The 25,132-nt window shown below is 30.0% G+C and overlaps 1 protein-coding gene across 2 annotated transcripts in view; it reads right to left on the bottom strand.

Annotated features, from left to right (window-relative positions):
* LOC130443793 (uncharacterized) overlaps positions 1-25,132 on the bottom strand; it is a 69,096-nt gene that overhangs the window by 23,697 nt on the left and 20,267 nt on the right. The window contains exon 1 of one of the 2 annotated variants that reach the window (XM_056778631.1): positions 18-211. The exons of the other annotated variant lie outside the window; for it this stretch is intronic. The gene's annotated coding sequence lies outside the window, so the exon portion shown is untranslated. Of the gene's footprint in view, positions 1-17; positions 212-25,132 lie in introns of those variants that run through there. 2 annotated transcript variants of the gene reach the window in all.

Here is a 25,132-nt window from a genome sequence, read left to right as displayed (position 1 = left end):
ATAAATTTTGTACTCACCATAATCAGTGAAAAAAAAACTAATACAAACATTTTGATAAAATTTCCACAACTAAGAAAAAAATGATACGCACTAACTGTTATTTACACTGAGTGTTTTAATGAAACACGTCCAGTATTCACTGATAAAAATACAAAGTTTATCTTTGTTGATTTTTGTCGTCCGGCGCCTTTTGAACCTCGCACTCGATTATACCCAGAAGGTTCTCTCTTAGTGATGTGACTGAGATGCTACTACTACTTCATTGAGTGTTTAGAAACGTTTAAAAAGAATCGTTCAACCAGTGGCGTATCAGTCACGGGTTACATTACATAAAATTATTTAGTTTTGTGACGTAAATTCAAATGTTGTAAATTTTTTATCATATCAAATTTTGTGTACAATAACAACAATTATATGCATTTTTTTTAGATAATGGGAGACTTATGTGGCACCTAAATTTGATTTCTGATAGAATCCGTCCCTGGGAGTATGTGATAAATAATAAAAAAAATTCCGACACTTTTACGTTTCGAGATATCGAAGGTGGAAATTCGAAAAATGATTTACCACATTTAAATGATTCTAACGTCGTTTCTTATATTTTTTTTATACGAGGAACGCGGAAAAAAATATTAAAAATGTCTGTAAATCCTCAATAATGAAGATTTTCAAATCGTTTCTCTCGTTTTCGCTACCGATAATGCGCCGCGAGAACGTAGAGCCAGATCAGGACTATATGGTGGGTGTTCAATCTCTGTGCAGCCACATTCGTGTACAGTACTACAATTTTTCGATGTAATTGCCTTGGAAGTCATAGTAATATACCCCGTGTTTGATTTCTTAACGTTAATTTAGTGATTTTGGCTCGGGTTGTCCTTTTTGATGCCACTCCATGGAATCTCTTTCGGATCGTAGTGCATCGGTCTGTGATGCAATTTCTTTGGTTTTCAGGGGTCGTCAGCCCCTTAGAACAATTTATTCCACTAATTTAATGTTTTCTGGAGTAGTCGCCGTCTCAAGATATCAAGAAAATGGACACAACTCGCCGTGAACAGTCTCCATAATGTTTTTGATTCGTGTTTATGTTAATACTTTTTATAACGGCGTTAAACTCAGTTTGAGACATTTTTGAAAACAACTTGACTGAGAAGTGGTTCGAAATCTACTGTAATAAAGTAGATCGAAACAACGACAAGTTGCAACTTTGTCTAGAGCTTGTTGAGACTTGTCACTGACACGCACATAAAGATTTTTGCGACGTAATATAAATATAGAACGTAATTTTGAAATTTGTTTTTTCGTTACTAGTAAATTTGAAAAAAAAACATCAAATTTTGAAGAATTCCTTTTAAAATATTGGTTTTTACCGGGTATTTAGAGAAAATAAAAGTTTATGGGTTTATCAGTTTACGTATGATTGTTAATAACGTTTTTTCGATGAAACTTTTATAATTTTCACATCAAAATGAACAATTTGGAAAAACTCATGTTTTTACAGCTTAAAATATCAACTTTTCCCCTCCAAATCGACGTTATTTGAACAAAATTGTTTTTTAGGTTATGTTATGTTCCGCAACAAGTACGATCTAACTTCAGTTGTTTTTAAGAAATATTGATAAAATTTGTGAAAAATGTGTAACGAAGTTACCATTTTTCAAATTTAGATTTATATTTCCGCTATTTTTCAACGTAAAAATATAATTTTTTCCCAAGAAATTACTATTTAAAAGGGTTGTATTCTCCCCGCGCTCCGAAACTCAACGAACCGTAGCCAAGACGAAAAGGAAAACCAACCAATGAACACCATTTTGAGCGGAAATATTTTTCTGCGTTTCAACCGGTATCCACGGAGGTTCAACGTATTTGAAGAACTGGAAGAACCAGTAGCCCGACCACCACGCGGTCTACAACGAAGAAAAGACCCGGAGCAGATTTTAAATGAAGGAAATTGTGTTTTTTCGCTGTCTTATACGAACTCAAAAGCTTCGTAAAAGGCACTAGCAGCAAATACCCAGGTTACCAATCCAGAAAAATATGTTCAACTGGCTTCAGCATATTCGTCGTGGCCATATTAACCCCTGGGGTGTTATATTTTCTTTACCGATCCCACCCGGAGCATACGACGGTAAAAAACGCATCCAAGGCAATCCAAACTGTTACGTAACGATGCAACAACAAACGACAAACATTTTTGTATGATTTCTGTCCCGTTATTTCGTTATTAACAAAAAAATATTCAAAATTTGTGTATTATGAACGATTATATTCAAAACACTGCCTTAATGATAACATTTAAAGTCATAAAATTATATGATATCATTAAGTTATACATTTCCCATTTTCTTTTTCATCAATTTTTTATAAAATAGTTTATTGGGCCGAAAAATTTTGATATTTTATTTGTTTTCATAATTTTTTCATGTCATCAATTGACGAGCTGTTAATCAGCATTAAGCAATCGCGGTACACACAACCACTTAAAAATAATTCCACGGGACGAATATACAAGTATTAAAATTTATATATCTATCAGATTTATGTCAAATTTTGACGGATAACAAACAACTCATCCGTACAATAGGTACTACAAGTGTCTGGTTTGGTGCTAGTAGTACTATAACATTTTTTCGAGTTGAAATTCTATTTGTCTATAAAATTCATTGTAATTAGGTAATTGTTTTAAAAGAGGTAGTTAAAACATTCAACTATCACCAAAAAACTGATTAAGCTTACAACGAATGGTTAATTTGGTTATCAAACTTTTGGGATGAATGTCCTCTCATGTTTTCATTTATACAATAGCTGTAGTTGTTTATTTATCATATCCTGACAATAACAGTATTTTTATATAGGTATATAATCACTTAATAAGTCGCGTGACACATTTTTTTTGCCAAAAATCGATTTTATTCATCTTCCTCCATTCAAGAGCAAAATCATTTCGACACATCTCGATGCCTATAGAAGGATTTGTCTTTTGCATCAAAATAGGCTTCAGTTTCAGCAATTGCTTCTTCATTTCTTCACTGGGGGCCAGATCTGGACTATACGGTGTAATTCATTCTATGTTACAATCGTTTTCATCGACTTGTGAATCGGTGCATTGTCTTGGTTTCTTCTTCGACATATTTGTTTCTCCCTTTTGGAGATATTCGACGAACAATATTCCATACGCATTCCAGAATCCTGAAGCCATAATCTTCCCAGCTGACTATTGCGCCTTTGGACGTGATTCACCGACTGCGATTCATTCAGATGATGATCGTTTTGATTACTGAATGAAGTGATGGATCCATGTTTCATCCATTACTAAATATCGGTGCAAAAAATCTGATTTATTACGTGTAAACATGGCCAAACACTTATCTGAATCATCTGTTATTGTTTTTGATCCACTGTAAGTAAACGCGGCATCCATTTTGAAAAAGCTTCTTCGTGGTCAAATGCTCATGCAACACACTACCTTTTGATATCTTTAGCATCAGCTATCTCACGCAATTTCAATTTACGATTAGATATAACCAATTTGTAGAGTTTTTTGTGATGTTTTCTGGAGTAACCACCTCAATTGGACGACCAGAAAGTTCGTATAGTTTTTTGAAAGTTGGTACGTCATAAACGTCATACGGATTTGACAATGGCAGCGCCATCTGTGTGTCAGTCACATGAATTATTTAGTAGTAGATAATATTATCTAAAAACAACACAGTTTCATTTGTCTTTTCAATAGTACGTCCTTCGAAATGTGTAGAGATAAATAACGCAAAAGCTTTAAACATGTGACAGTACGTGAGGCTTCAAGGAAGCCAACATATCAAATGAAAAAAAAGCATTCCAGACAATACATTTTAGCAGAAAAGAGGATTCATTGCATTGGGACATAGGAGGGTTAATGGACCGCATACAGCTCAAACGTTGAACGAATTGGGTTTGGAAATACCCTCCTTATAATCCCGATTTATCGCTTGTTGAATATTATTTATTTGGTCTATTGAAAGACATATTTGACGAACTGCGATTCGAAAGCAATGCGGAGGTAGAATCTTTGACTGGTTACGTTAGAAACCGAAATATTTTTATGAAAATAGCGACCAAAAGTTCCGTAAGACTTAAGACGGGTTGTTATATTTTTGAAAAAAAAAACAGTCCTAAAAGACAAATGAAGGTTTTATTTTTGAAAAAACAGTCCCATAAGACAAATTATGTTCCATTTTGGAAAGAGACAGTCTCTAAAGACAAATCACGGCTTTATTTTTGAAAAAAACAGTTTCAAAAGACAAATTATGTTCCATTTTTGAATCAGGCAGTCTCTAAAGACAAATCACGGCTTAATTTTTGAAAAAAAACTGTCTCAAAAGACAAATTATGGTTCATTTTTGAAACACACAATCTCTAAAGACAAATGATGCTTTTATTTTTGAAAAAACAGTTCCAAAAGACAAATGATGTCTCATTTTGGAAACAGACAATCTCTAAAGACAAATGACGGTTTTATTTTTGAAAAAAACAGTCCCAAAAGACAAATTATGTTTCATTTTGGAAACAGACAGTCTCTACGGTCAAATGACGGCTTTATTTTTGAAAAAAACAGTTCTAAAAGACAAATGATGTCTCATTTTGGAAACAGACAATCTCTAAAGACAAATGACGGTTTTATTTTTGAAAAAAACAGTCCCAAAAGACAAATTATGTTTCATTTTGGAAACAGACAGTCTCTACGGTCAAATGACGGCTTTATTTTTGAAAAAAACAGTTCCAAAAGACAAATGATGTCTCATTTTGGAAACAGACAATCTCTAAAGACAAATGACGGTTTTATTTTTGAAAAAACAGTTCCAAAAGACAAATGATGTCTCATTTTGGAAACAGACAATCTCTAAAGACAAATGACGGTTTTATTTTTGAAAAAAACAGTCCCAAAAGACAAATTATGTTTCATTTTGGAAACAGACAGTCTCTACGGTCAAATGACGGCTTTATTTTTGAAAAAAACAGTTCTAAAAGACAAATGATGTCTCATTTTGGAAACAGACAATCTCTAAAGACAAATGACCGTTTTATTTTTGAAAAAAACAGTCCCAAAAGACAAATTATGTTTCATTTTGGAAACAGACAGTCTCTACGGTCAAATGACGGCTTTATTTTTGAAAAAAACAGTTCCAAAAGACAAATGATGTCTCATTTTGGAAACAGACAATCTCTAAAGACAAATGACGGCTTTATTTTTGAAAAAAACAGTCCCAAAAGCAAATGATGTTTCATTTTGGAAACAGACAATCTCTACGGACAAATGACAGCTTTATTTTTGAAAAAAACAGTTTCAAAAGACAAATGATGTTTCATTTTGGAAACAGACAGTCTTTAAAGACAAATTATGGTTTAATTTTTGAAAAAAACAGTCCCAAAAGACAAATGATGTTTCATTTTGGAAACAGACAATCTCTAAAGACAAATGACGGTTTTATTTTTGAAAAAAACAGTTTCAAAAGACAAATGATGTTTCATTTTGGAAACAGACAGTCTTTAAAGACAAATGACGGTTTTATTTTTGAAAAAAACAGTCCCAAAAGACAAATGATGTTTCATTTTGGAAACAGACAATCTCTAAAGACAAATTATGGTTTAATTTTTGAAAAAAACAGTCCCAAAAGACAAATGATGTCTCATTTTGGAAACAGACAATCTCTAAAGACAAATGACGGTTTTATTTTTGAAAAAAACAGTCCCAAAAGACAAATGATGTTTCATTTTGGAAACAGACAATCTCTAAAGACAAATTATGGTTTAATTTTTGAAAAAAACAGTTTCAAAAGACAAATGATGTTTCATTTTGGAAACAGACAGTCTTTAAAGACAAATGACGGTTTTATTTTTGAAAAAACAGTCCCAAAAGCAAATGATGTTTCATTTTGGAAACAGACAATCTCTACGGACAAATGACAGCTTTATTTTTGAAAAAAACAGTTTCAAAAGACAAATGATGTTTCATTTTGGAAACAGACAGTCTTTAAAGACAAATTATGGTTTAATTTTTGAAAAAAACAGTCCCAAAAGACAAATGATGTTTCATTTTGGAAACAGACAGTCTTTAAAGACAAATTATGGTTTAATTTTTGAAAAAAACAGTCCCAAAAGACAAATGATGTTTCATTTTGGAAACAGACAATCTCTAAAGACAAATGACGGCTTTATTTTTGAAAAAAACAGTTTCAAAAGACAAATGATGTTTCATTTTGGAAACAGACAGTCTTTAAAGACAAATGACGGTTTTATTTTTGAAAAAACAGTCCCAAAAGCAAATGATGTTTCATTTTGGAAACAGACAATCTCTACGGACAAATGACAGCTTTATTTTTGAAAAAAACAGTTTCAAAAGACAAATGATGTTTCATTTTGGAAACAGACAGTCTTTAAAGACAAATTATGGTTTAATTTTTGAAAAAAACAGTCCCAAAGACAAATGATGTTTCATTTTGGAAACAGACAATCTCTAAAGACAAATGACGGTTTTATTTTTGAAAAAAACAGTCCCAAAAGCAAATAATGTTTCATTTTGGAAACAGACAATCCCTACGGACAAATGACGGCTTTATTTTTGAAAAAAACAGTTTCAAAAGACAAATGATGTTTCATTTTGGAAACAGACAGTCTCTAAAGACAAATCACGGCTTAATTTTTGAAAAAAACTGTCCCAAAAGACAAATGATGGTTCATTTTGGAAACAGACAATCTCTAAAGACAAATTATGGTTTAATTTTTGAAAAAAACAGTCCCAAAAGACAAATGATGTTTCATTTTGGAAACAGACAATCTCTAAAGACAATTGACGGTTTTATTTTTGAAAAAAACAGTCCCAAAAGACAAATGATGTTTCATTTTGGAAAGAGACAATCTCTAAAGACAAATGACGGTTTTATTTTTGAAAAAAATAGTACCAAAAGACAAATGATGTTTCATTTTCAAAACAGACAGTCTCTACAAACAAATGACGGTTTTAATTTTGAAAAAACAGTTCCAAAAGACAAATGATGTTTCATTTTGAAAACAGACAGTCTCTAAAGACAAATGATGTTTCATTTTGGAAACAGACAGTCTTAAAAGGCAAATGACGGTTTTCTTTTTGAAAAATAATATTCAAAACCAATATTTTGGTTTTTAAAGATTATAATTTATATCCGGATTACATTAAACCATATTAAGAAATCTAACAGAATTGGAATGATTGATAATGTCATTGAATTTATATGACTAGAGCTATTTTTAGGGTCCATAAGCTTTTGAATGCAGATAGTGAAGAAAAAACAGACATTTATCAAGAACTCGTTCATATATATTAGTAAATTTATTGTTTTAGTCGTAGATAAAATGTTGTATTCAACTTGCGCTCATGGTGAAGGATTACACGATTCGAGTTGAAGCTCTCAAGGAGTTTGGTGCCGAAGCTGAAACGGAATATCAACTAATTCTCGGTTCTAGCAAAACCTGATGGCTTTAGAAACGGTTTTGAAAATGCATCAGCCTTTAGAAAACTACTTTTCGAGTATCGAAAAATATCCCCTGTTACTAAAAAACTTTTTCGAAAATCCCGCATCCAAATTGTGGCTTTATTTTTTACATGCTCAATCAGTAAGTTTTCATCGAGCTGTCTTGAAACTTGTCAGAATGTATGGCTGCAAATGAAGTCATTAATAAATTAAGAGACAATTTAATTCAGATACAGACAAGTTTTTTCTATTTATGTTGAAATTGGGAAGATAATGATACTGATATCGATGAAGAGTTTCTGAAGAATTAGCCGTGAATATCTGGAGCAATGGACTGCTTTGTTACCAAAGAAATGGAGATGTTTTATTGGGCAGATTTAAAAAAAGTCCCTACATAGAAATACATTGAAAAATCTCTGGAAATATTAATTGAAAAGCAATATATTGGTTGTAATAAAGTTTTAGATGCATTATTTACAAATTGTGGACATCTGAGAAAACCCAGTTGAAAATTTCAGTTCTAAGGGCGATGTTAGGTTTCATTCTTAATTGAAATCACCACCAGCTTTAATAAAGTAAATGTTAACTTCTTTATTAACAATAAATCCGACATATTTTTGTCGTTTTTATTCACCACAATCTTTAAAAATTATTCGGAATTCTAGTCGTCGATTGTTATGGTATTTGATTTTTTATGTGTACGTCCAGTGTCATCTGAACAATATTTACCTTCACAAACTTTGACTATAGAATAGTAATTATTGTTGTTATAGATAAACAAACTCACTTCCTTTTTTTAATTATTGCCGTAAATTCCAAACATGTCTAGACAAGTTCGTAATTGGATATTTAATTTTATTACAGTAATTTCTCTAAAAATAATTCTCAATCCCGAGTTTTTATCTTTAGATGTTGTATATGAAGTCCAAGCATTTCTAGTAGTGCTTGTGGTATAATAACATCAACCGAAACGTCAAAAACTACTGACCAATGAGTACTGCAATCGAAACAGTCTTCATTGTTGGAAAATCTTTGACCGCCGAGCCATTTTTTCAAGTTTAAGAACAGAAAATAATCCGAGGGGGCTGAATCTGGTGAATAGGGTGCGTGAGGCGGTAATTCAAACTTTAATTCATCAATTTTGGCAATTGCAATAACGGATGTGTCAGCTGGTGCATTTTCTTGATGAAACAAAACCAAAAAACCGACGCCATGAACTTGTCTGCAGATGGAACGGTCTTTGTCTTCTTTGGAGCCGGTTCTCCCTTTTTAATCCATTGTTTTGATTGTTTTTTGTTTCCGATGTGAAGAGACGGACCCACGTTTCTTCCTTTTCAAAAATTCGGCTTTCTCATATGCAACGTACTGCATTTTTTGAAATATCTACTATGTCTGCAAGCTCACGCTTAATCAGTTGACGATTATCCAGTGGATGCTGGTCTTGGCAGGTCGTCCAGTCTCGTCTAAACTTTCCTACCCAATATTTTACTGTTGATAACGAAGAAGTTGATTCTAGTCCAGCAAATTTTACCTATTCCATATATGAACAATTCTAAAAGTTAATTTTTCATTGCTAGGAACTGTTTTTTGAAAATAACCGGTATTTCTAAACATCTAATGTTAATTTGCATGTACTTCACATAAGTTTTCTTGCTGTTCTAAGTTCTTCAAATACATCAAAAGTTAGATATTATATATATATTTTTACAAGAGAATAAACATATAAAAGAATATTGAGAAATATAATATTTATAACTATCCAAAATTGCAGGTCAAATATTTCTATTCCAAGTACCCCTTTTGTGAGCTGTAGATTGCTATCGCGCCCAAGAAAGAATTCAGATTTGTAAAAGGAATATTTCGTATAAAGGAATAAAGTTTATTACAACTTTTATTGTAAAAAGATGTCTGATATGGAAAATATGGGCAATAAAAGATTCGGAAATAAATGAAATTTCTTAGATAAATATCTTGTGTTAGAAAAATTTTTATTGTAGCTTATTTACAAATAAAAACTTCGCAGAAGGTCCTTTACAAGTAGGGGAGGTTTGAATTAAATCTAATCGCTTAAAGTAGGGGCAAAATCTAGACCAAAAAGTCAGTAAAAAACATGCGGACGAAATTAATAAAAGCGCGTTACGAGTAAATAATATTTGAAGCCCACTCGTATGTCTGATATGGAAAATTTAGGCACTAAAAGCTTCCGAAATAATTTAAATTTCATAGATAAATAAATGTGTTTGAAAAATTGTTATTGAAGCGTATTTACGAGTAGAATTTTCGTGGAAATGTTTTTAACAAATAGAGGGAGTTCAAATTAAATCTAATCGCTTAAAGTAGGGGCAAAATCTAGACCAAAAAGTCAGTAAAAAACATGCGGACGAAATTAATAAAAGCGCGTTACGAGTAAATAATATTTGAAGCCCACTCGTAAGTATGATACGAAAAATTTAGGTACTAAAAGCTTCCGAAATAATTTAAATTTCATAGATAAATAAATGTGTTTGAAAAATTGTTATTGTAGCGTATTTACGAGTAGAATTTTCGTGGAAATGTTTTTAACAAATAGAGGGAGTTCAAATTAAATCTAATCGCTTAAAGTAGGGGCAAAATCTAGACCAAAAAGTCAGTAAAAAACATGCGGACGAAATTAATAAAAGCGCGTTACGAGTAAATAATATTTGAAGCCTACTCGTATGTCTGATATGGAAAATTTAGACCCTAAAAGTTTCCGAAATAATTTAAATTTCATAGATAAATGAATGTGTTGGAAAAATTGTTATTGTAGCGTATTTACGAGTAGAATTTTCGTGGAAATGTTTTTAACAAATAGAGGGAGTTCAAATTAAATCTAATCGCTTAAAGTACGGGCAAAATCTAGACCAAAAAGTCAGTAAAAAACATGCGGACGAAATTAATAAAAGCGCGTTACGAGTAAATAATATTTGAAGCCCACTCGTAAATCTGATATGGAAAATTTAGGCACTAAAAGCTTCCGAAATAATTTAAATTTCATAGATAAATGAATGTGTTGGAAAAATTGTTATTGTAGCGTATTTACGAGTAGAATTTTCGTGGAAATGTTTTTAACAAATAGAGGGAGTTCAAATTAAATCTAATCGCTTAAAGTAGGGGCAAAATCTAGACCAAAAAGTCAGTAAAAAACATGCGGACGAAATTAATAAAAGCGCGTTACGAGTAAATAATATTTGAAGCCCACTCGTATGTCTGATATGGAAAATTTAGGCACTAAAAGCTTCCGAAATAATTTAAATTTCATAGATAAATAAATGTGTTTGAAAAATTGTTATTGAAGCGTATTTACGAGTAGAATTTTCGTGGAAATGTTTTTAACAAATAGAGGGAGTTCAAATTAAATCTAATCGCTTAAAGTAGGGGCAAAATCTAGACCAAAAAGTCAGTAAAAAACATGCGGACGAAATTAATAAAAGCGCGTTACGAGTAAATAATATTTGAAGCCCACTCGTAAATCTGATATGGAAAATTTAGGCACTAAAAGCTTCCGAAATAATTTAAATTTCATAGATAAATGAATGTGTTGGAAAAATTGTTATTGTAGCGTATTTACGAGTAGAATTTTCGTGGAAATGTTTTTAACAAATAGAGGGAGTTCAAATTAAATCTAATCGCTTAAAGTAGGGGCAAAATCTAGACCAAAAAGTCAGTAAAAAACATGCGGACGAAATTAATAAAAGCGCGTTACGAGTAAATAATATTTGAAGCCCACTCGTAAATCTGATATGGAAAATTTAGGCACTAAAAGCTTCCGAAATAATTTAAATTTCATAGATAAATGAATGTGTTTGAAAAATTGTTATTGTAGCGTATTTACGAGTAGAATTTTCGTGGAAATGTTTTTAACAAATAGAGGGAGTTCAAATTAAATCTAATCGCTTAAAGTACGGGCAAAATCTAGACCAAAAAGTCAGTAAAAAACATGCGGACGAAATTAATAAAAGCGCGTTACGAGTAAATAATATTTGAAGCCCACTCGTATGTCTGATATGGAAAATTTAGACCCTAAAAGTTTCCGAAATAATTTAAATTTCATAGATAAATAAATGTGTTTGAAAAATTGTTATTGAAGCGTATTTACGAGTAGAATTTTCGTGGAAATGTTTTTAACAAATAGAGGGAGTTCAAATTAAATCTAATCGCTTAAAGTACGGGCAAAATCTAGACCAAAAAGTCAGTAAAAAACATGCGGACGAAATTAATAAAAGCGCGTTACGAGTAAATAATATTTGAAGCCCACTCGTAAGTATGATACGAAAAATTTAGGTACTAAAAGCTTCCGAAATAATTTAAATTTCATAGATAAATAAATGTGTTTGAAAAATTGTTATTGTAGCGTATTTACGAGTAGAATTTTCGTGGAAATGTTTTTAACAAATAGAGGGAGTTCAAATTAAATCTAATCGCTTAAAGTAGGGGCAAAATCTAGACCAAAAAGTCAGTAAAAAACATGCGGACGAAATTAATAAAAGCGCGTTACGAGTAAATAATATTTGAAGCCCACTCGTAAATCTGATATGGAAAATTTAGGCACTAAAAGTTTCCGAAATAATTTAAATTTCATAGATTAATAAATGTGTTTGAAAAATTGTTATTGAAGCGTATTTACGAGTAGAATTTTCGTGGAAATGTTTTTAACAAATAGAGGGAGTTCAAATTAAATCTAATCGCTTAAAGTACGGGCAAAATCTAGACCAAAAAGTCAGTAAAAAACATGCGGACGAAATTAATAAAAGCGCGTTACGAGTAAATAATATTTGAAGCCCACTCGTAAATCTGATATGGAAAATTTAGGCACTAAAAGTTTCCGAAATAATTTAAATTTCATAGATTAATAAATGTGTTTGAAAAATTGTTATTGAAGCGTATTTACGAGTAGAATTTTCGTGGAAATGTTTTTAACAAATAGAGGGAGTTCAAATTAAATCTAATCGCTTAAAGTACGGGCAAAATCTAGACCAAAAAGTCAGTAAAAAACATGCGGACGAAATTAATAAAAGCGCGTTACGAGTAAATAATATTTGAAGCCCACTCGTAAGTATGATACGAAAAATTTAGGTACTAAAAGCTTCCGAAATAATTTAAATTTCATAGATTAATAAATGTGTTTGAAAAATTGTTATTGAAGCGTATTTACGAGTAGAATTTTCGTGGAAATGTTTTTAACAAATAGAGGGAGTTCAAATTAAATCTAATCGCTTAAAGTAGGGGCAAAATCTAGACCAAAAAGTCAGTAAAAAACATGCGGACGAAATTAATAAAAGCGCGTTACGAGTAAATAATATTTGAAGCCCACTCGTAAGTATGATACGAAAAATTTAGGTACTAAAAGCTTCCGAAATAATTTAAATTTCATAGATAAATGAATGTGTTTGAAAAATTGTTATTGTAGCGTATTTACGAGTAGAATTTTCGTGGAAATGTTTTTAACAAATAGAGGGAGTTCAAATTAAATCTAATCGCTTAAAGTAGGGGCAAAATCTAGACCAAAAAGTCAGTAAAAAACATGCGGACGAAATTAATAAAAGCGCGTTACGAGTAAATAATATTTGAAGCCCACTCGTATGTCTGATATGGAAAATTTAGACCCTAAAAGTTTCCGAAATAATTTAAATTTCATAGATAAATAAATGTGTTTGAAAAATTGTTATTGAAGCGTATTTACGAGTAGAATTTTCGTGGAAATGTTTTTAACAAATAGAGGGAGTTCAAATTAAATCTAATCGCTTAAAGTAGGGGCAAAATCTAGACCAAAAAGTCAGTAAAAAACATGCGGACGAAATTAATAAAAGCGCGTTACGAGTAAATAATATTTGAAGCCCACTCGTAAGTATGATACGAAAAATTTAGGTACTAAAAGCTTCCGAAATAATTTAAATTTCATAGATAAATAAATGTGTTTGAAAAATTGTTATTGTAGCGTATTTACGAGTAGAATTTTCGTGGAAATGTTTTTAACAAATAGAGGGAGTTCAAATTAAATCTAATCGCTTAAAGTACGGGCAAAATCTAGACCAAAAAGTCAGTAAAAAACATGCGGACGAAATTAATAAAAGCGCGTTACGAGTAAATAATATTTGAAGCCCACTCGTAAGTATGATACGAAAAATTTAGGTACTAAAAGCTTCCGAAATAATTTAAATTTCATAGATTAATAAATGTGTTTGAAAAATTGTTATTGAAGCGTATTTACGAGTAGAATTTTCGTGGAAATGTTTTTAACAAATAGAGGGAGTTCAAATTAAATCTAATCGCTTAAAGTAGGGGCAAAATCTAGACCAAAAAGTCAGTAAAAAACATGCGGACGAAATTAATAAAAGCGCGTTACGAGTAAATAATATTTGAAGCCCACTCGTAAGTATGATACGAAAAATTTAGGTACTAAAAGCTTCCGAAATAATTTAAATTTCATAGATAAATGAATGTGTTTGAAAAATTGTTATTGTAGCGTATTTACGAGTAGAATTTTCGTGGAAATGTTTTTAACAAATAGAGGGAGTTCAAATTAAATCTAATCGCTTAAAGTAGGGGCAAAATCTAGACCAAAAAGTCAGTAAAAAACATGCGGACGAAATTAATAAAAGCGCGTTACGAGTAAATAATATTTGAAGCCCACTCGTATGTCTGATATGGAAAATTTAGACCCTAAAAGTTTCCGAAATAATTTAAATTTCATAGATAAATAAATGTGTTTGAAAAATTGTTATTGAAGCGTATTTACGAGTAGAATTTTCGTGGAAATGTTTTTAACAAATAGAGGGAGTTCAAATTAAATCTAATCGCTTAAAGTACGGGCAAAATCTAGACCAAAAAGTCAGTAAAAAACATGCGGACGAAATTAATAAAAGCGCGTTACGAGTAAATAATATTTGAAGCCCACTCGTAAGTATGATACGAAAAATTTAGGTACTAAAAGCTTCCGAAATAATTTAAATTTCATAGATAAATAAATGTGTTTGAAAAATTGTTATTGTAGCGTATTTACGAGTAGAATTTTCGTGGAAATGTTTTTAACAAATAGAGGGAGTTCAAATTAAATCTAATCGCTTAAAGTACGGGCAAAATCTAGACCAAAAAGTCAGTAAAAAACATGCGGACGAAATTAATAAAAGCGCGTTACGAGTAAATAATATTTGAAGCCCACTCGTAAGTATGATACGAAAAATTTAGGTACTAAAAGCTTCCGAAATAATTTAAATTTCATAGATAAATAAATGTGTTTGAAAAATTGTTATTGTAGCGTATTTACGAGTAGAATTTTCGTGGAAATATATAATAAAAACGTGTTACGAGTAAATAATATTGAAAGACCACTCGTATAACATTTTATTTCAACATCTTGTGTAAAAAGTGAAACCTTTTATAGGCGTAAATTGTCAGCATCAGCAGAAGAAGATTTTGAAAACATACTTTCTCAATCGTTTTCTGACTCACGGAAATTCCACGAGGATGAGAAAACTGACTTGCTTTCAGGTGATTCAATCTAATTGCATAACGATTATTTAAACAGAAATCCACTTTGTGACCAAAGTTGACTTGATTTTGTTTAAAAATGCGGTTATCTACAAATATTTCTAACGACTCATTTTACTGTCAAAGCGATATAATAAACTCGTAATTTAAAAAAAAAACAATACAATAATTAAAAGTGTTATTAACGAATTTGTTGATAACAAATATTAGGAAACGATGAAGTACAAAGAAAAATCCTGTAATTGTTGTTAATAATAACAAACAAAAGCAAATTTTTGTTAAAGAAATCATCATATTTTTCTAAAACAACGATGAGGGCTTTAATTTCACTGATAAGTAATTTTTTAAAAATGTATTATACATTATCGAATGGCGGTATCCATGAATTCATAGTTTTTTATTTCTACACACTTTTTATGACTGAAACTTGTATATGACTATCGCTTTATGATACATACGAGTCAAAATGTTCGTACTGAGCTTGTTTAATTACATAGTCGGTGTTAAATAGTTGAACGGGGCTAGATCAGGACTATATGGTGAGTGTTCAATATCCGTGTACAGTATCCTTGTTTTGAGGCACTTTGCACTAATTTTTGTCATATTCGAACGTTCCTGTGGGATCCTTGAATTGCTTTTTTTGGAAATCCCGGTTTTTGCCGCGGTTTTTTTGGTTAGGTTAGGTTAGGTTCTATTTTTTCCCAACGTAATCCCTTTCAAATCCACACACTTTTCCCAGCGATTTTAAATAAGTTCCGATACCCTTTTCGTAATATTCTGAGAACAGAAAATAATCCGACGGGGTTAAATCTGGTGAATAGAGTGTATGAGGTAGTTTTTGTTCAATTTTGAGCAAACGCTGCACCTATCTTGCGCATAGCTTCCTCAAGTCCAAATTTTTTGTTAAAATGCATTTTTCGAAATGTCTACTATGTCTGCATTATCAATCGACGATCATCCAGTGCCGCTTTTTGGATTTTCTTCGACGTTTCTCAAGCAGCTACCGCAATCTCTATTTTTTCCGAAAATTCAAATCTTTGTAATAATATTTACTTATTATCAATCTTTGATACCTATTTTAAAAAAAAAGCCAGATTACATAACGTAAATATTATTTATTTAAGAGCGTCAACAATCTATATTTATAACAATAGCTTCTCTTGTACATACAGAACAATCAAAGTACAAATATTAAGAAACACGTAGCGCCATATGGGAAAATTCAATTGGAATAACATTCGTCGCCATTTTATCTTCTAGTGAGATCAATCAAAAAGTGATTGAGATAATAATATTTACCTAATAATAAACGAGTTCGGTAAATATTTTTAGGTAGAGGTTGCTTCAAATGAACCAGATGTTTGTTCTAAATCTAACAGAAAGAAAAATCCTTAAGAGTCAAAAGGTTCGTACAGGATTGAAGCATTTCAAGTCCTTATTCGTTTGGTTAATAACAAATGACCTCAAAGTGTGTCACTGCTCGTTATGGTCCGAAATTTTGATACCAGGAGGGATTATTGCACCTTTCTATTAAATATGATACACGACGACACTGAAATACTTTCATTTTGAGGCTACGTTTCACAGTAATGGCGAAGAAAATCTTTGTAATATGCACCACTGGTCCGAAACGAATCCTCTCCATAAACACGTGATTCGAGCGCGTCAACCACATCTTCAGGTGTAGAAAAACATTTATTTTTGATCTGAGGGACTAAGAAGGAATCATTGGGTGCTAAACAAGGACTGTACGGCGATTTGAGAGCCCGCATTGTCCCTCGGCATCGACGTTATCCGGTACAACGATCAATTTTTGGACGAAATTCATCCTGTGGCAAAGTTCGACTACGATTCAATTCGGAAAACCAGCGAAACATGGTAATTCGAGAATTCACGTCATAGAAAATCGTCACACGAAAATTCAAATACACTTTTTCGACCAAGATGGGCACTCGTATGAGTACGTTCGCCATTAAACTTGGCAATGTTAGATATTTGACATATTCGCATCGGTGTTGCCAAATCCGTTCCTCAAATATTACAAAAATTTATGACAATTCCAAAAAAAAACTGTTGATGTTCCTTCTATGGGTAATTATACTTTTAGAATAAAATTTTCCGCACCGCAATGATCATTCAAACAGACAATAAATAATGCTTGGTAAACAAAGACATATCGTGATTTGATTATTTTTTAAACGGACATAAAAACCGTTTGTTTGACTTTTATTAGGTCGTGCAGTAAAAATTGCATACGTAAATACGTAATACCGTTTATAACGTGTTTTTTCTGACCAATTTTACGCAATACAATTAAAGTTTTTTACTGGAAATAATAAGTTTGTGGTTGTAATTGTGACCCAATTTCACTGTTCTTAACATTTATGTCGATATAACTGTTTATTTGCATCAATTCCTTGTGCTTCATTTAACTGAACTAAGTAACGACTTTATTTGATCTAAGATTTACTAAATTTTTCGACTCTGGCTACACTTCTACACTCGCAAGTCACTGCTAAAGAAACTGATTGTGTTTGTCTTGATAAAATCTTAAAGTTAATGCCATCAGCTTGAAATTATTAAATTTTGTAACGTTTCACAGTTCAACAATATGTTAACCTTGTTAACCAAACCCACCAATACCCAAAAATGACCCAGACGGTCACCCTAATGCGACGATGTCAGAGTCGGTGAAAAGTGGCTGAATATGAGTCGGTCTGGAAAGTTTTTCATCCGAGAAATATCACCGATTAGTTGTCAGCATATTGCTGAGAAATCGGGCCTTCATTGATGTTCAAGTCCGACAAAAACTAAGAGAAACGCGAGTAGCTGGACAGTCAAAAGAAGACTTGAGCCAAAAAGGCCAGTTACTGGTCCCAAATTAATCACAACGCACCGAGCCGAGTCTACGCTTGGCCATGTTAATTGTGTCTGCATAGCGGCGAATCTACGGAAGACCTAGAGAAAGATTCGCCCAGAATGGAATTTACATTTTTTTTTTAAAGATTTTTTATTGAGAGCGTGCGATTTGAGTCGATTTTTTCTGTTCAAATATCACTACTTGATAAAAATTTGTAAAAAAAGATAACGAATACTAAAATCGGAATGTATAATAATTAATTTAGCCGAAAAATAAAATTTTTCTCTAAGAAATTTGATTCTTTAGATAAACCAAATGTGTCGTACTCAAAAACCTTACTAGGAAAATGACAAACGAATGAAAAATTTTAAATTGACCACTTTATTAACGAAACCAGCAGATGAATTAATAAAGACAACGAGGAAGGGAAAAAATCTAAGGCTAACAGCCAAAAAATCGAGGTTGTGACATATATCCTTCGTAAAATGGATTACTAAATGTCAACGACCTTAATTTTGTTCCTACTTGGGGATATTGTGGATCTTCAGAACATAATTAATATAAACAGTCATTTGTAGGTGAAAATATTAACGATGGAAACGATGGAACAAATAAATTTTTTAGAAACACACGGGGCCATCGTTTACGACATATTTCAGATCCATTAATTTGGATTTTCGATAGAAATACTAAACACAATCTTCGAGGAAGTTCAAAATATTAACTTTAAATAATAACACAATTTTAGAATACACAAGGTCACTAACTAAGACATCATCCATTGTTGTTTGTCCAATACGCAACGCTAAAACTTATCAGAAGAACTAATTAGGAATATTACGAATTCTAACATCTAATCTAACCACAATCAATCGTTTTTTTGGAACACAACTTAGCGATTTTTATATTTTGGTATACTTTAACTATTTTGGTCACTGTATATAAAAAAAAATGTTGAAAGAAACGTATTATAACTTAAACTGTTGATTTTGAATTTAAAATTAAAATATCGTCAACATAACCTCAATCAATCGTTTTTTTGGAACACAACTTAGCGATTTTTATATTTTGGTATACTTTAACTATTTTGGTCACTGTATATAAAAAAAAATGTTGAAAGAAACGTATTATAACTTAAACTGTTGATTTTGAATTTAAAATTAAAATATCGTCAACATAACCTCAATCAATCGTTTTTTTGGAACACAACTTAGCGATTTTTATATTTTGGTATACTTTAACTATTTTGGTCACTGTATATAAAAAAAAATGTTGAAAGAAACGTATTATAACTTAAACTGTTGATTTTGAATTTAAAATTAAAATATCGTCAACATAACCTCAATCAATCGTTTTTTGGAACACAACTTAGCGATTTTTATATTTTGGTATACTTTAACTATTTTGGTCACTGTATATAAAAAAAAATGTTGAAAGAAACGTATTATAACTTAAACTGTTGATTTTGAATTTAAAATTAAAATATCGTCAACATAACCTCAATCAATCGTTTTTTTGGAACACAACTTAGCGATTTTTATATTTTGGTATACTTTAACTATTTTGGTCACTGTATATAAAAAAAAATGTTGAAAGAAACGTATTATAACTTAAACTGTTGATTTTGAATTTAAAATTAAAATATCGTCAACATAACCTCAATCAATCGTTTTTTTGGAACACAACTTAGCGATTTTTATATTTTGGTATACTTTAACTATTTTGGTCACTGTATATAAAAAAAAATGTTGAAAGAAACGTATTATAACTTAAACTGTTGATTTTGAATTTAAAATTAAAATATCGTCAACATAACCTCAATCAATCGTTTTTTTGGAACACAACTTAGCGATTTTTATATTTTGGTATACTTTTACTATTTTGGTCACTGTATATAAAAAAAAATGTTGAAAGAAACGTATCATAACTTAAACTGTTGATTTTGAATTTAAAATTAAAATATCGTCAACATAACCTCAATCAATTGTTTTTTTGGAACACAACTTGGCGATTTTTATATTTTGGTATACTTTTAACTATTTTGGTCACTGTATATAAAAAAAAATGTTGAAAGAAACGTATCATAACTTAAACTGTTGATTTTGAATTTAAAATTAAAATATCGTCAACATAACCTCAATCAATCGTTTTTTCGGAACACAACTTAGCGATTTTTATATTTTGGTATACTTTTACTATTTTGGTTACTGTATATAAAAAAAAATATGTTGAAAGAAACGTATTATAACTTAAACTGTTGATTTTGAATTTAAAATTAAAATATCGTCAACATAACCTCAATCAATCGTTTTTTTGGAACACAACTTAGCGATTTTTATATTTTGGTATACTTTAACTATTTTGGTCACTGTATATAAAAAAAAATGTTGAAAGAAACGTATTATAACTTAAACTGTTGATTTTGAATTTAAAATTAAAATATCGTCAACATAACCTCAATCAATCGTTTTTTTGGAACACAACTTAGCGATTTTTATATTTTGGTATACTTTTACTATTTTGGTTACTGTATATAAAAAAAATATGTTGAAAGAAACGTATTATAACTTAAACTGTTGATTTTGAATTTAAAATTAAAATATCGTCAACATAACCTCAATCAATCGTTTTTTTGGAACACAACTTAGCGATTTTTATATTTTGGTATACTTTTACTATTTTGGTTACTGTATATAAAAAAAATATGTTGAAAGAAACGTATTATAACTTAAACTGTTGATTTTGAATTTAAAATTAAAATATCGTCAACATAACCTCAATCAATCGTTTTTTTGGAACACAACTTAGCGATTTTTATATTTTGGTATACTTTTACTATTTTGGTTACTGTATATAAAAAAAATATGTTGAAAGAAACGTATTATAACTTAAACTGTTGATTTTGAATTTAAAATTAAAATATCGTCAACATAACCTCAATCAATCGTTTTTTTGGAACACAACTTAGCGATTTTTATATTTTGGTATACTTTTACTATTTTGGTTACTGTATATAAAAAAAATATGTTGAAAGAAACGTATTATAACTTAAACTGTTGATTTTGAATTTAAAATTAAAATATCGTCAACATAACCTCAATCAATCGTTTTTTTGGAACACAACTTAGCGATTTTTATATTTTGGTATACTTTTACTATTTTGGTTACTGTATATAAAAAAAATATGTTGAAAGAAACGTATTATAACTTAAACTGTTGATTTTGAATTTAAAATTAAAATATCGTCAACATAACCTCAATCAATCGTTTTTTTGGAACACAACTTAGCGATTTTTATATTTTGGTATACTTTTACTATTTTGGTCACTGTATATAAAAAAAATGTTGAAAGAAACGTATTATAACTTAAACTGTTGATTTTGAATTTAAAATATCGTCAACATAACCTCAATCAATCGTTTTTTTGGAACACAACTTAGCGATTTTTATATTTTGGTATACTTTTAACTATTTTGGTCACTGTATATAAAAAAAAATGTTGAAAGAAACGTATCATAACTTAAACTGTTGATTTTGAATTTAAAATTAAAATATCGTCAACATAACCTCAATCAATTGTTTTTTTGGAACACAACTTGGCGATTTTTATATTTTGGTATACTTTTAACTATTTTGGTCACTGTATATAAAAAAAAATGTTGAAAGAAACGTATTATAACTTAAACTGTTGATTTTGAATTTAAAATTAAAATATCGTCAACATAACCTCAATCAATCGTTTTTTTGGAACACAACTTAGCGATTTTTATATTTTGGTATACTTTTACTATTTTGGTTACTGTATATAAAAAAAATATGTTGAAAGAAACGTATTATAACTTAAACTGTTGATTTTGAATTTAAAATTAAAATATCGTCAACATAACCTCAATCAATCGTTTTTTTGGAACACAACTTAGCGATTTTTATATTTTGGTATACTTTTACTATTTTGGTTACTGTATATAAAAAAAAATGTTGAAAGAAACGTATTATAACTTAAACTGTTGATTTTGAATTTAAAATTAAAATATCGTCAACATAACCTCAATCAATCGTTTTTTTGGAACACAACTTTTATATTTTGGTATACTTTAACTATTTTGGTCACTGTATATAAAAAAAAATGTTGAAAGAAACGTATTATAACTTAAACTGTTGATTTTGAATTTAAAATTAAAATATCGTCAACATAACCTCAATCAATCGTTTTTTTGGAACACAACTTGGCGATTTTTATATTTTGGTATACTTTTAACTATTTTGGTCACTGTATATAAAAAAAAATGTTGAAAGAAACGTATTATAACTTAAACTGTTGATTTTGAATTTAAAATTAAAATATCGTCAACATAACCTCAATCAATCGTTTTTTTGGAACACAACTTTTATATTTTGGTATACTTTAACTATTTTGGTCACTGTATATAAAAAAAAATGTTGAAAGAAACGTATTATAACTTAAACTGTTGATTTTGAATTTAAAATTAAAATATCGTCAACATAACCTCAATCAATCGTTTTTTTGGAACACAACTTGGCGATTTTTATATTTTGGTATACTTTTAACTATTTTGGTCACTGTATATAAAAAAAATGTTGAAAGAAACGTATTATAACTTAAACTGTTGATTTTGAATTTAAAATTAAAATATCGTCAACATAACCTCAATCAATCGTTTTTTTGGAACACAACTTTTATATTTTGGTATACTTTAACTATTTTGGTCACTGTATATAAAAAAAAATGTTGAAAGAAACGTATTATAACTTAAACTGTTGATTTTGAATTTAAAATTAAAATATCGTCAACATAACCTCAATCAATCGTTTTTTTGGAACACAACTTAGCGATTTTTATATTTTGGTATACTTTTAACTATTTTGGTCACTGTATATAAAAAAAAATGTTGAAAGAAACGTATTATAACTTAAACTGTTGATTTTGAATTTAAAATTAAAATATCGTCAACATAACCTCAATCAATCGTTTTTTTGGAACACAACTTTTATATTTTGGTATACTTTAACTATTTTGGTCACTGTATATAAAAAAAAATGTTGAAAGAAACGTATTATAACTTAAACTGTTGATTTTGAATTTAAAATTAAAATATCGTCAACATAACCTCAATCAATCGTTTTTTTTGGAACACAACTTTTATATTTTGGTATACTTTAACTATTTTGGTCACTGTATATAAAAAAAAATGTTGAAAGAAACGTATTATAACTTAAACTGTTGATTTTGAATTTAAAATTAAAATATCGTCAACATAACCTCAATCAATCGTTTTTTTGGAACACAACTTGGCGATTTTTATATTTTGGTATACTTTTAACTATTTTGGTCACTGTATATAAAAAAAAATGTTGAAAGAAACGTATTATAACTTAAACTGTTGATTTTGAATTTAAAATATCGTCAACATAACCTCAATCAATAATTTATCATGTTTTCCATTGGGAAAAATTAAAAAAATATTATTCAGAACAATATTATGATCTATTATATGAAATATTATATAGTTTTTTTTAAATAATATCTCGCACTTCGTTTTTTATTATGAGGTCATATATAATATTGACAACCAGGACAAACCAAGGTGCTCCTACAACCGTTGCCATGAAACCATTACCTACCTTCAGTATGACTGCTTACAAATGCAGATTAGGTAAATACTTTCACTTTTAAGGTGGAAAATTAGCACAAAACAATTTTATTGAAAAAACCGCAAACTTATATCTTCTATCGTACTAAAAATATTAACGGTTTATTTGGATATTAAACGGTGTTGTGAAATTACATCGCTTGAATTGTTGAACAAGTCAAATCAACTACTGTATAATTATTTTCTATAAACAATAAGTTTACGTTCATACAATTTTGTTTTCATCCACAAATATTTATAAATAAATCGAATTGTTGAAAAGAATTTAGAATAAACAACACGAATGTCAATTACGAAGTTACTTCCGGTTCTAATTACGCACACAGTCATTTTGGTGTAGTAGGTAGACAACCCGCTGCACGAGTTGTACTTAATATTACTAGCGAATATAATTTCAGTAAAATTAAATACAACGATGAGTTCGTCGTTTCAAACTAGAATACGAACTACAAAGCACTTTTTGATGAAAAAAGCTTTGGCAGAAAAAGTTGTTGAGACCATTTTCTGTTTTTATTGTCAGATACAGTACAGTGAATCAGAATCAGAATGGGAAATAACTTTTTAGCTTCGTAGCTGTGAGGATTTCCTGGAAAATTTGAAAATCGTGAAGTAATCGACTAGGAAATCGTATTTGTCCAAAAAATTGATTCCTGGACCTAACTAACTAATTTTTTAGAGCACATTAAAATTAACCTTAAAGTTATATATTGTAAACTTGTGGAAAAATATATTTTAAAACGTAAAAATTAATTTAAACGTGTCGCAAATTATTTTGCGCGTTTTTTAAAACCAATATTGAACTCTAATCAATTTAAATATGCAGTAGTTTGGAGAATAAAGAACAATTTCCATATTAAATTTCATACAAATATTATTTTTTGTTTTAAATTCATTTCACTTCGTAGATTTACCTTGAATGCAGTGAATAACTTTGTGAATACATACAATCATGTCTGTTTATGGTTATTACACTTATGGAGCCTTGAACAATCGACAGATGGTTCATTTGAACTTTTTCAAATGAAAATTTTAATAAGAAAAAAAGTTACATAACAACGTTGGAATTGTGATGTTTTTTCAATTATTTCACACGTTAGAAGAGTAATTTCGAATGTTCAATAGAAACTATAACGTTAGTTAACAGTATAAAAGAATTTACGAGGGGTTGCAGAAAAGTTTGCTATGTAAACTGCATCCAAAAACGTACCGGGATATTCGCATTATAAAAAAAAGGAAAAACCATAAAAGTGTTAGTACAACATTCTTCTATCTTCATAGAATACTTTTTATTTCACTGGAGATCAGATCTGTAGGATATAGTGGACACAGAAGCAATTTACACCGATGGCTTTGTTAATGAAGCATTTGCTTCAATCCAAATAATTTACTGGGGAAGGACGATTGGAAACCTAATAAAGGGCAAAAACTTTCGTTTGGTACTGTATATAATGATGAATTCGTTGTTGCTCGATTGAATACTTCTTTTTATTATAATAAACATGATATTATCGACACAATTGAATATGTTAAATCGATAATTATCGTGTCAAAGGTTACCAACCTTGAGATATAACACGTAACTTGAAAAGAAATTTCCTTTGCAACAA

The sequence above is a fragment of the Diorhabda sublineata genome, chromosome 5 (genome assembly GCF_026230105.1).
Source record: "Diorhabda sublineata isolate icDioSubl1.1 chromosome 5, icDioSubl1.1, whole genome shotgun sequence".
Taxonomy (NCBI): Eukaryota; Metazoa; Arthropoda; class Insecta; order Coleoptera; family Chrysomelidae; genus Diorhabda; species Diorhabda sublineata.
This window is presented reverse-complemented; position numbering and strand designations above follow the sequence as displayed.